General features: G+C 45.5%; 1 pseudogene; it reads left to right on the forward strand.

Moving 5' to 3' along the window:
• The window catches only part of LOC143640087 (teneurin-4-like), a 63172-nt pseudogene that overhangs the window by 18313 nt on the left and 31954 nt on the right, over nt 1–12905 (forward strand).

Below are 12905 nucleotides of genomic sequence, written 5' to 3' on the forward strand. Positions count from 1 at the left end.
CATACCCTTAAGCCAGGGAGGCAGATATTCATTCATTCATTCTCTCGTGAACTCAGCAGAACTGTCCAGAGCATTCACTCCACATCAGCCAAATGAGAAGCACAGGGAACTTAAAGTCAATCTCTGCCCAGAAAGAGTTCAAGATTTTACTGAGAAGGCAGACAACTGAGCCGAAGTGCCTTAAGGCACTACAGATAACTAAAAGTGTAATCTGCTGAGGCTCTGGAGACACAGAGGAATGGCCCCTTCAGGAGTGGGAAGAAGTGGGGGTCCAGGAATGGTATTTCAGATGAGGTGGTGCGAGGGCTGAGTCTCTGGATATGGGCAAGAATGAGGTGAATGAGGGCTGTGGAGCTTTGTAGTCCCTGGGCAGCAGTGTGAGGAAGCAGAAAGAACACAGACTTTGGAGTCAAGCAGAGCTGGGTTGAAATGCCCTTAGCAGTTTGTGGTCCTGGTCAAGTCACTGCACCTCTTCTAACTTCAGTTTTCTGAAATAAGGAAAAAAAAAGTTCCTACCTTTCACAATAATTGTGAGAAAATGAGGTCATGCAGGTCAAGTGGTAGCACAGTGTCTGAGACAGAGTCAGCATCCATTGGTGGTGTCAGGTACATTGGTATCCATGGGTATCATGTCTGTGGCTCTGTCCTGCCGCCTGGTGAAAGTCCAGGTGGGCATCACAGACACAGGGACAAAGTCCAGCTGGGCATCATGGACACAGGGGTTGCTCCCTGTGCTAGGTAGCATGAGGAAGAAATAACTCCGAGAAGTTCAAAGAGCACAACAAGCTGGAAATGACTATTAATAATTTCACATAATCCCCTGACAAACCTGTGAGCAAAATGGAGCAGGGACTTCATCATTTGACATCTGAGGGACCTACAACTTGACCTAGTTGGGGGACTTGCCCCAATTAAAACCTATTCTTTCTAAGTTCCCAACTAATATTCTTTCCCCCATGCTTAACTAACCACCAAACCACAAAAGAGGTGGCCACAGCTCTTACAGACTCTGAGATAATCCTGCCAGTGCCATCATCTTCTGGAAGTCACCCACATGAGAAATCTACACAAGTGACATTTCTCTGGGGCAGTGAGACATGAGCTGGAAACACAAGCTGGCAACTCAAGGGGCTAATCTAAGTGGACAGGGCCCCCACCAGATTCCCCTGGGGTCCATCTTCTGCGAAGACAGATAGCACCAGTTTATCCCGAGTGATGCACAAAGAAATGAAACAATCAGCCCGACTCCGAGCTGTCAACAGGCATGCTGGAAGATCAGGCTGCTCCGGCATTGCAGGGCAGGATCTAAGGTCACTGCACTTTATTTAGCCAGAATCAGTGTCATCGGGGAAGATTAAATCTGTGCTCCAGTATAGAGTAAGTCACAAGAGACATTTCAAGATAAATAGGACACCTGTGCTGTTACCACTGCCCCCAAATGAGAAGTAAAAGAAAAGCTAAGTAATTTGAATGCAAATACTACCTAAATAAGTGAAAGTGGAGATACCATCCATTAAATCAAGCAGCAGCTGTGATGAGCTAGAAGGCACCAAGCTGAACATTGGAAATACAGAAATGAACAAAATCTAGTCTCTAATGTAAGTACTAATGGCTGGGTCTGGGAGAGGACCCACAAATAAATAGCCATGACTATTACATTAAGTGTTGTGTAATCTAGATGCAGACCAGCATGGATCTCAGTGCACAGAGAAAAAAGGTTGGGGAAAGATTGCAAGAAAAGGTACCATCTGAGCTGACACCTGAAGAATGAGTAGAAAAGAGAAGGGGACAGAGCAGGAACAACAGGGACAAAGAGGCCTGAGGCTTGTGGGGTGTAGGGCATGTGTGAGGGAGAGCAGAGAGATGGAGCAGCCCAGCAGGAAGGGCCTGGGGTGCTTCTGGACTTCCTCTGTGAGACAGAAGGATCCTGGAAGGGAAAATGTGGAAATAACATGTTGGTATTTGGGCTAGATCAGGAGGCACAGCCTGGCTACAGGCAGAGAAACCTGGCCCTGGTTTCAGAAGGAGGTGATAGGACAGCTGGGTTAGGGATTCAGAGGAAGGATCACTGGAGAAAGTCATGTCATGTTAGACAAATTCAGGGATAATAACCCTGGATCTGGATGCCTGGCTCTGTTAGAAGTAGCCAGTCCCCAAGGACACAACCCAAAGTAAGGGATATTTATGATGAACAGTCAGGTCCAGCTAAGACCCTCATTGACCCTCACCCCCAAATATTACTGTGCCCCAATCATTATATGTAATTCATAAACACCATTCTGTAAAATAAAATTTTGTTTTTCGAAAGGACCTAAAACCTACATGCTTATAAATGTACCATAGCCCTTATTCAATCTTTCTCATTCCCTCACTGCATCTTGAAGGGTGTGCAGTGGCCTCTCTCAGTATGTGCACTGAACATGGCCAAAGCCAGGCCATCCCATCTGAACAGAGAAAGATTCTTTTTAATCAGAAAATGCAGAAGAGGACACCAATATTGAGATGCAGTTTGAGGGCTGGGTGAATGACCAGGAATTGTAAATTAGCTTCCCAGGAGTAGAGAGTTCAAACTTTATTGTGCCCTAGACTTGAAAGAAGTTGGTTATCAGTACCAGTACCATGGAATAACAAAATTCAGGCTTTACAGGTGCTACCTATCTGGTACCCATCTCTAATGCAAAAACAGACATAATCACTAGTAATTAAAATAACAATTATGATTCTGAGCACCTCCTGGGTGCTCAATACTTAACAATGCAAGTGCAAACGACATGGCATTTGTGATTTCAGGTAATTTTTCCAACACACCAGCAAGGTGGCTATAGCATTCCCATTGAACAGTTGAAGCAAACAAGGCTCAGCGGGCCAGGCAACCTGCCCAAGCTTCAGAAACTGGACATCATAAAGCTAGACTTAAAACCCAGACTGATTTGATATCAAAGCCTGTGCATTTCCCCACCCTGTGGCTAGCGTGGTGCCTGGTCTCAAGGCTTCTACACAGTCTTTTCTTTCCTTTGTAACCTGAGCCTAGTCTTTGTGACTGATTTCTAGAAACATGCCCTCATTAGTGCTGCTCCTGTTCTGTTTCTTTTTCCTTGAGTTTTGCTGCAGATTTACAAACTAATCCTGCAACTCATTTGTATGTGGCTACAGGAGGGAGACTGCAGGGCTCCTGAGACAGGAGACAGTGTGGACGCCAACCAGGAGTCAGGTCCACTAGGGTCTCCCCTGTTCATCCCAAGATGAGAGTGAGAGCTGCTGTAAAAAATCCTATGGAGAAGGGCTACATCTTTGAACTCTTGGATTGTTTTTTAAAGTCACGGACCTTCGTGTTTCTAGTTTGACTTAACAGGCCACCTCTGACAAGCCTCACTGATAGCCTTTTTAAGAAAATACGTATCAGCACCTGATACAGGCACTTATCAGCAAGAGGTTTCTGCATTAGTATCTGGGTGGGATGGATAGTTAGGCCAACCCCTAAGATTGAAAAATTGAGGAACCATCCCCCAAAGTAGAGACATCATTCCCCCAAGACTATTTTTTGGCTTGGATTCAAAAAGGCCAGGGACACATCTCAAGCTACCTGACAGAGAAGAAAGTGCTCACCACTGGCCGTGTCTTTGTTTTGCAGTCACAGCCCAGCGCATAAATACTACCTGACCACAGACCCCATGAGTGGGGCCGTCTTCCTTTCTGATACCAGCAGCCGGCGGGTCTTCAAGATCAAGTCCACCATGGTGGTGAAGGACCTTGTCAAGAACTCCGAGGTGGTGGCAGGGACTGGGGACCAGTGCCTCCCCTTTGATGACTCTCGCTGTGGGGATGGAGGGAAGGCTACAGAAGCCACACACACCAATCCCAGGGGTAAGGCCTTGCATTGGAATCACTCTCAGTGATGTTTATTGGGGCACTACCATTTCCGGGAGACCTACATGTTTATCATTGCAAAAAATTCTCGGAAAATACCAATAAATATACAGAGGAAGGTTAGGATTGTGATAATTCTACCTACCAGAAATATTCCCAGTTAATATTTCTTATCTGTTCTTTTCGCCTTTATTCTAAATGTTTGTATGTATATAATATTCACCAAAATCAAGTAAACAAGATGAGGTCACATTAAACAAACTATTTTTGTATCCTGCTTTTTCTCCCTAAATGATATATTAGGAGCTCTTTTCATGTCATTAAAGAGTCTTATGTGTCCTCATTTTTAATGGCCATATAGTATTCCTCCAAGTGGACGTTCCATCATGTATTTATCATGCTATTGGATACACATGCTCTCTCATGTTATTGTTACCAAAAGCACTAGTGTGTCATCTTGGCATATGTTCATGAGCTATGGGACAATTAACTGTAGGTCTCAGTTTGGAATCCTTCCAAAAGCTAAACTTCTAAATGCTCAGTTTCAGTATTTGTCATTCACTTATTGAACAAGTATGTACGAGTGTATAGAGCTATGAGGTTGCATAGATAAGTTCTTTGTAACAGAATAAATAAGACTTGGCTGTGAAGCACTCTGATGTGGGAGAGAGCGAGAAGTGTTCCCTGAGATGGAGGAAGATCTGTGCATGGGGGATCAGAGCTGGGAGAGAGCTTGGACCCTGGGAGTCTTTTTAGAAGGGAAGCCATCATCATTCAGATGTCCTGCAGTGGAGGTTTGTCTGTGGTGCCAGCCCCAGGGCCAATGACTCCATGTCTCAGCTGCAGGGTCCTCATCAATAGAGTAGGGGTAACGATACCATCTGTGTAGACTTCCTAGGAATGGTCTAAGGGTCAAAATCAATGTATTTCACACGGTATCCTGTAAAAACATTATGAATGATTATATTAGAAGGCTGGGGTTCAAAGCAAAGCAGTAAACTCATGAAATCATGCATTCAAATCTAGGCTTTGTCATCCAGTAGCTGTGTGACTTTGGGCAAGTTGTCTAATCTCTCTGAACCTCATTTTTCTCATTTATGTAACGAGGATATAATACAGTTATAGTACAGATTAAATATCACCAGGAAGATAAATGCTTAGCATAGCAGCATCGGGCACATAGTAAACATTGCATAAATGGTGACTCCTATAACTATTGTTATATTGTATTACAATGCATTATGTCACCTCCCATGGTATACCCTCATAGCATATTATCTCTACCGCATGGCTAGAGTGCTCAGGTGGTAACTGTGGGGTAAATATTGTGTCATCAATGGTTAATTTCCCTCTTAATTATGATTTGCTGTATGAACAAGCAGTGAAGAGGGGAGTGAGCACCAACCTTGCTCTTGGGGACCCTGCCTTACGGTTCCTCTCTGCTACTCACTGACTCTGGGACCTCCTCTTCTGGACCTCAGTTTTCCCGATAGTCCATGAGAGGTTAGCCTAATGATCCATCAGCCTCTCTCTGCTATGACACTCTGCTCTCTGAGAATTCAAAGTTTGTTCTTGAGATTTCTGTTCTGCGCAGGCGTCCCTCAGCGGCCCTGCACACTCGCATTCCCTCCCCCTCACACAGATGGAGTGGCAGCGCAATTGCCCAAAAGCCTGCAATTAACCTAGATAAAAATGACAGAGAGTGCCACAATATGCAGACACTTTGCAGTAGGGAGGAGAAAAGATGTCCATCTATTTAGCACAACAAAAAGAGGGGGAAATAAAGTCATTAATCAGGGGACAGATCACTTCGATTAGCCTGTGCAGCCAACTTTGTAAACAAGAAACCCAATTGTTCATGAAGCGCTCATCAGTCCTGGCAGATGGAAGAGAAAGACAGGACAGAGCCAGGAAGACAAGAAAACTCCTGTCTTGGTACTTACAGAATGAAATTAATTTGCCTTCTAGGCAGGGCCCCCCGGGAAAGGCTCCCAGCCTCGAGGCCGCCTGGTCCTCTGTGTGAAACCCTCTCCGGCTGCCCAGCCTCAGGGGGCATGGAAGCCACACCAGTGCTCCAGGGGCCCTTCCTCAGAGCTGGTCCATCCCAGCCCATCTGCTGGCCCAGGAAGAGACACAGGGCCCCAGAGCAAGTGCCACAGAACCTACAGAGTGCTGGGTGTTTCTCATAATCCTGATAGCCACTAATAATTATTGATGGCTAACTATTGCAAGTCAGATGTTGGTATCCTCATTTTATAAATGAGAAACCAAGACTTAGAAGGGATGGAGTTTGCTGAGGTTAACACAGTTGGGAAGTCTCACATCGCAAGCGTCTCCACCTTAGCCAACCTCGTCTGACCCTTTTTCCCCCCCGCCTGCCTCTAGGAAAATCAAGCAGAAGTGACAAGTTCTCCTCAGGCATGTCATTTACTGGGCTTCCCCGTCTAGACCAGGCCCCTCTCAGGGGCAAATCTTGCCCATCATCCCTAAGCATCAATGGTGTGGTAGGGGAATGTCTGACAGGCCATTCTGGGCCTGGGGTGAAAATCAGAATCGCCCACGATCAAATTTAAAGTGTGCATTGGTCACAGGCACAATCACCCCCTGAACTAGTATTTCCAAGAGGGAGGTCAAAAGGGTGTGTGTTGAAAACACTCCAGGTGATTCTGATGCACATCACTAGCTAAAAAATACTGAATGCGTATCATGACCACCAAGGTGTTTGCCAAGATCAGAGAGGTGCTCAGGTACACTTGAGATCTGGAGCAGGTCCCCCAAGGGATTCTCACACACATTCAAAAAAGAAATACAGACTTACAACAATACCTTGGTTTGACAGATGAGGAAACAAGTGCAGGGATGTCCAGTGACTTGCCCAAGATCACACCGGCTGGGCCAGGGAGAAAGTCAACCAAGTGTCAATCTAGGGATGGAACAGATGATATTGAGTAATCCTGGCTCCTCTCTTCGATGTGCTATCCTTAGACATTAAATTTAACAATATTCTCTATGCAAACCCATAGAATTCTTTTCAGACTATGCTTTTGCAGTGACAGATGTTTCAGTCAGCTTTTTCGCTGCTGTGATAAAGGACCTGATCAGTACAATTGTAGAGGAGAAAAGGCTTATTCAAGGGCCCACAGTTTTAGAGGTCTCCATCCACAGATAGCAGCCTCCGTTCCTGGAGGCTCAAGATGAGGCAGAACATCATGGCAAAGTGTGTAGCAGAAGAAAGCAGCTCACCTGGTAATCAGGAAGCAGAGAGAGACCCGACTTGCCAGATACAAATATATACCCCAAACCATGCCCCCAGTGAGCCACTTCCTCCAGATACACCCAACCTGCCTCTAGTTACCACTCAGTTAATCCCAACAGGGATCAATTCACTGATTAGGTTAAGGCTATAACCCAGTCATTTCTCCTCCAAACCTTGCATTGTCTCACATGTGAACTTTTAGGGGACACCTCACATCCAAACCATAACAACCAATGAAATTAAAATAATAAGGATAGAAAAACTTAAAGAACTATCTTAAAAGAAAAGAAAATTTATTACCAAAAAAGTAAAATAAAATACAAAAAAAGTGTATTTTATTATTACATTTGCAGGACTTGAGAAGTCAGTTAATTTAAATAATGCACAGTGTAGTGAAAAATATCCCCTTACCACTACCTCTAGTGCTTCAAAACCCCTAGAAGTTATGAGTCCAGTTTTTGTGGGTGACTGAGGTGATAAATAAAAATCTCTGGAGGCAGCAAAGCAGGACTAGAGCCCAAGAGGACCTGAGAACCTGGGTTCCATCCCAGTTTCAAACAAAGCACACAGTTTCTGCACCTCCATCTGTTTGTCTTTAGAAGAGAACCAGAGGGCTGTGGGCATGGCTCTAGTATGCACAAGGCCCTGGGTTCCATCTCCAGTACCACACCAAAGGGAGGGGGCTGAGTGTCGTAGGAGCATCTGAGGAGACCAGGCTGCAAAAGTGCTTTCTGTGTCCTTTTAGCTCTGATGCTGAATTCCTGTTTTGGCTTCTCCATCCAGGCATTACAGTGGACAAGTTTGGGCTGATTTACTTTGTGGATGGCACCATGATCAGACGCATTGATCAGAATGGGATCATATCCACCCTGCTGGGCTCCAATGACCTCACATCAGCTCGGCCCCTCAGCTGTGATTCTGTCATGGATATTTATCAGGTGAGAAGATCTTGTCTGCTAGAACCCTGGGCCCCTGAGCTCATCCTCTCATCCACCACCCAGCCACCCAGCCACTCTGCTGGCCCTTCATCTTTGCACCAGACAAACCTTTAAAGGATGCCCACTTGGTACAGGCCTTTGATAAGCACCAAGGATGCAGAGATGACACTGACCCTGCCCCACTCACCTCCCAGAGGCTGTGGGAGGTCATCAAGAGGGGTAACAAGTGTGTGGGCATGGCAGAGGTTCTGGGAAATCTGCCCAAGGCCAGCAGAGTAGGATGGATAGAGCTTTAAACAGTGTTAATTTAAATCCACAACCTCCTGAACTTCCTCTTTTGTAACACATACAGGTACTTGCATATTATCTATTCTTTTTCTAGTTCATAAACTGCATGAAGCAGGAATTCTCTACTTAATCAGGTGGCTAGTACACATTGAAGAACAGCCCATACGTGTTGATTGATTGATTGAGTGATTAAATCCTGGCTTTGCCACTCACTAGCTCAGTAACTTTGGGCAGGTTTTTGAAGTCTTCTGAGCCCTATTTTTCATCCGAGAAATGGAAATCACTGCCATGGGCCTGGCAGAATTACCTCGAGAACACATACAACAATGCCCGTGAAATTCCTAGTGCTGCTCAACACTTCAGAGGTGAAATAAACTGAATTTCTAAGGTCCGCTTATACAGGAGGTAACATTTACTCCAGGTTTTAAAGACTGAATAGGGGTCTTTCTGGGTAGCAAAAAAAGAAAAGGAGATATTTCACAGAAAGGGGACAGGATGCACAAAGGCACAAAGATGTTAATGAGACTGATATGTTCAAAACCATTGGGAAATTGAACGCTAGAGCTCAAGCTGCTTGGAAGGAGGAGGTAGGGGTTGAAATAGGAAGCATGGTCTGGGGCCAATAGGAAAGAACCTTGCCACTTCAGGCCAGAGAGTTTGGACCTTGGCAGGTGGGCACCAGTATCCCAGGATAGACTCAATAGAGACACATGTGACTAGCAATCCAGCACGACCTTAGGATAGCCTACAGTGACTTGGCAAGTGACCCTTTATTGCTAGGTCCTCGGGCTGGGCTTGGCCTGTGCCATCTTGCCAACGTTACCAGAATCTAGGAGGTACCAGAAATTGGGAGGCTGACTGTGGCGCTTGCTCCCAGCCCCACTCGTCATGCCCGCCTGTTCCTGATACATGTGGCTTCCCCAGGGCCCCATGGCTGCTGCTGGCGCTCCCAGCACTGTGCCACGTGCCAGTCGGATGCTAGTACGGTTCCCTCTGCGCCAACTACTGTGATTGCTGCGCTCCAGAATGGAATCTGTTCTCTGCCACTCGTCTTTGCAATTTGGCAGGCTTCCCCTCGCTGGCTCGAGAGTTTCCCTCTCCAGTCTGTGAACAAGCTGGAATCACCCACCAGGAAGCAGCCACGGCCTAAGGATGTGCATACAAGTATTTTCAATTCTCAAAACGGGCCCTCAACCAGCCAGCATAGGGTGCTGAACATTTTCAATCCACACATTGAAAAACTGTTTAACTTTAGATAGAGATACTGCCAAGCAGTCAGAGCAAAGGCTTGGAAGACAACTGGCATATATTGGATGGGGGAAAAAATGAAAACCCACACTTAGATTCTGAAATCCTAGACTAAAAATTTCTTTATTGCTGGCCCTTACTACCTTTGTCTGAATCTAAGCATGGATTTTTTTTTTTTTTACAAAACTCCAGAGCAAGCATATATTTTGACATACACATATGGGCAGCGGGTACTGGCTTTCATTCTCAGAGCTTCCTCTGTTACCAATACCTAGATACTTGGCTGTCCCATTGGGAATAGAAAGGGAAGTCAAAGACAGAACACAGCTAGGAGGCAAGAGTACAAAGGGGAGAACCCAGAAACCTGGACCAACGTAGGAGGAGACAAAGACCAGGTCCAAGATGAGAGAAAGGGACGGGAGGAGGCATTGAGTAGAGAGGGGGCAGATTACATGCCTGTAATCCCAGCAATTTGGGAGGCTGAGGCAAGAGAAACATGAGTTCAAAGCCAGCCTCAGCAATTTAGCGAAACCCTAAGCAACTCAGTGAGACCCTGTCTCTAAATAAAATATAAAAAGGACTGTAGGTGTGGCTCAGTGGTTAAGTGCCTCTGCTTTCAATTCCTGGTACAAATAAAAAGAAAGAAAGAAAGCTGGATATTAATATAGCCAGGTATGGCCACCCCAGGCAGAGCATCACTCTCTACCTAGGGACCAAATGAGCACACTCTATGTGCTGGGTGCTTTTCTAGTGAGATTAGAGAGCTAAGCATGGCTTCTCTTTTCTCATGTAGCCATCACAGTAATCCTGTAAGGTAGATATTAGAGATAAGGAAACTGAGACCTGGTGAAATAAAAGGTGTTATTTATGCAGAGCCCTATACTAGATTTCATCAGAGATGCAAAATGAATTTTTTAAATAAAATCATGTAAGTAAACACCTAGTACAGTGCCTGGCAGCTGCCAATAGGGTGTCAATATTAGGTTCCTTTAAAATCCACAAAAGAACTTCCATGTACATTGCCTCAGCCGATCCCCACAACTACCCTATGCATATTTATTACCCCTTTTGCTATGGGGTGAGAAGGTCAGTGTCTAGGAAACTTGAGTAAGATGACGCTTCTGGTGACCGTGGAATTGGAGTCGAAGTGAGGTGTCCTGCCCTCCATCCCTTGCTGGGTCTGTGCCATTTGCTGGCCATTCATTCATTCATGTGACAGTCATTTCTGCAAGCACATCACTCTTTAACAAGGCAGTCAGCTCAGAGTGCCTCAGTGAAGCAGAAAATACTCAGGAAGATAGGGTGGAGGGGATGCCCCTCCCTGACATGGCCCTTAAACTAGGAGCTGGAGGACCTCCAAAGGCATAAGGTCTGCTCCCTCTGTTTTGGTGGTGGGAAATCAAGCCAAAGGCAGAATCATCCCTGATCAGAGGTGAGACCAGATTGGCTTACATACAGTATGCCCCAGAACCATCATGCCAGCTACATGACAGAGCAGCTCTGAGAGCCATGCCTTCTCCACCCCCGGGTGCCCCTGTGTATGCAGCAGCTTTCGACAACATGCTTGCTGTTCATTTCTTCTGGTTTCCTCTCTCCTTTCCCTCTACTGATTCCCTCTTCCCCCCTCCCACCCACCCACTCATCAAGACGCCATCTTTTCATCATAATGACAGGCAGAAAGGTCTCGCAAGCAGGTCCCCAAGGTGCCACAGGACCAGAGGGCATAAAATATTTAGCAGCCAGTGTTGACAAGAAATGGGTTTTAGAAAATTGAAAATTCTCCTGTCACTTTAGAGCAAACTGTGTTCTTGATGCAGCCGAAAGCTGGCACAACAGTGCTCCAGAGAGCACTGGGGAGCATGAGTGGCAGGCAGTCCAGGCCACAGCTCTGCAGGGTCTGCAGCGCCCTCGCTCTGTGCAGACAGCCAGGCACTGGGGTCGGGGGTGAGGAGACAAGACCCGAAGACAGACTGCCCTGAAGAACCGAGAAAGGTCTCGCCCTTCCTGAGAATGGCCCTGAGCTAAGGGGACAGATGAAGGTGGCCTCGCCTAGACATATAATTTATTGGGGTTTCATTCTACCTAGGCAAGCAATCACATGCACCTTGCAAGAAATTTGAAAAGTTTAAAATCACCAAGAATATTAGAATGGCCTTTTATCCTAGTATGGTTAATGTTTTGAGATATATCCATCAGGCTTTTAATCTCCTCTCTATCCATAATCAATCTAATTTATGATTACGTTTCCTCCTAATTGGAATCACACTGTGCTTACAATTCTGTGACCTGTTCTTTCTTCTTAACACATAGCAAACATTTCCCCCTGTCATTACATATCCATCTATAATGTCACTTATAATGATTACACATAGTATTCTTATTTATGAGTGAACTAAATATGCTATAATTTATTTAGCCAATTCTCAATTGTTGGGCATAACTCCAGTTTTTCACCCTTGTTAAAACTGGGTCTGATGAATATGCTTGTAGACAATGGTATACAAGAGAAAATTCCTGGGAGAGAAACTTCTTATCTAAATTATTATATTAGTTAGAGTGGACTCCATAAGGGACCAAAGAGCAAGGGTTTATAGGGAGCTCAGGAGCCCTAAGTTGAATAGTCTTTAGTTAGGGCCCAAAAATCAGCAGAAGGAAACACTCATCAACACTTCCAACCCTGTATGGTGTGGTTGGACCTCTTGAAGGCCCAACTAGTGAAGTGCCAGTAGTTCCCAGTGTGATCTATCCAACAATCCATGCCCCATGTCCATGTCCATTTCTTCTCACCTTAAACCCTGAAGGTTGCAGCCTCTTAGGTTCCCACTTAAAGACTTACCAGTCAGGCTCAGAAGAAGCTCAGAGTGGGGCCCCAGACCTGTGAACCCTAAATCCTACTGCCAACTTCATTAATCCTTTCCAGGAGGACCAGTTCTCAAAGGTATTAGAAACCATTATGTAGAGCAGGGCTTCCTAAACTTCAGTGGACCCCGAAATCACCCAGGGATTTTGCTTTAATGCAGACACTGATTCAATAGGTTTGGGGCAATTCTGACCAGCTCCCAGATGATACCAATGCTGTTTGTCTGGTTATCACCCAATATAAGAGGCAGGAATCCAGTTGTGTTTCCCAACTCCCAATTAGAATCACCCAGGAAGCTTGAAATAATGTCAATGTCCAAACCCCACCCAGGGAACCGACTCAGGGTGGAATGTGAATACCACTATTTTCTAAAACATCCCCAGATTATTTGAATATAGGGCCAGATTTGAGAACCACTGGTCTATAACTGTGTCTGACAGTGCCATGG

This window comes from Callospermophilus lateralis, unplaced genomic scaffold, assembly GCF_048772815.1.
Source record: "Callospermophilus lateralis isolate mCalLat2 unplaced genomic scaffold, mCalLat2.hap1 Scaffold_112, whole genome shotgun sequence".
Taxonomy (NCBI): Eukaryota; Metazoa; Chordata; class Mammalia; order Rodentia; family Sciuridae; genus Callospermophilus; species Callospermophilus lateralis.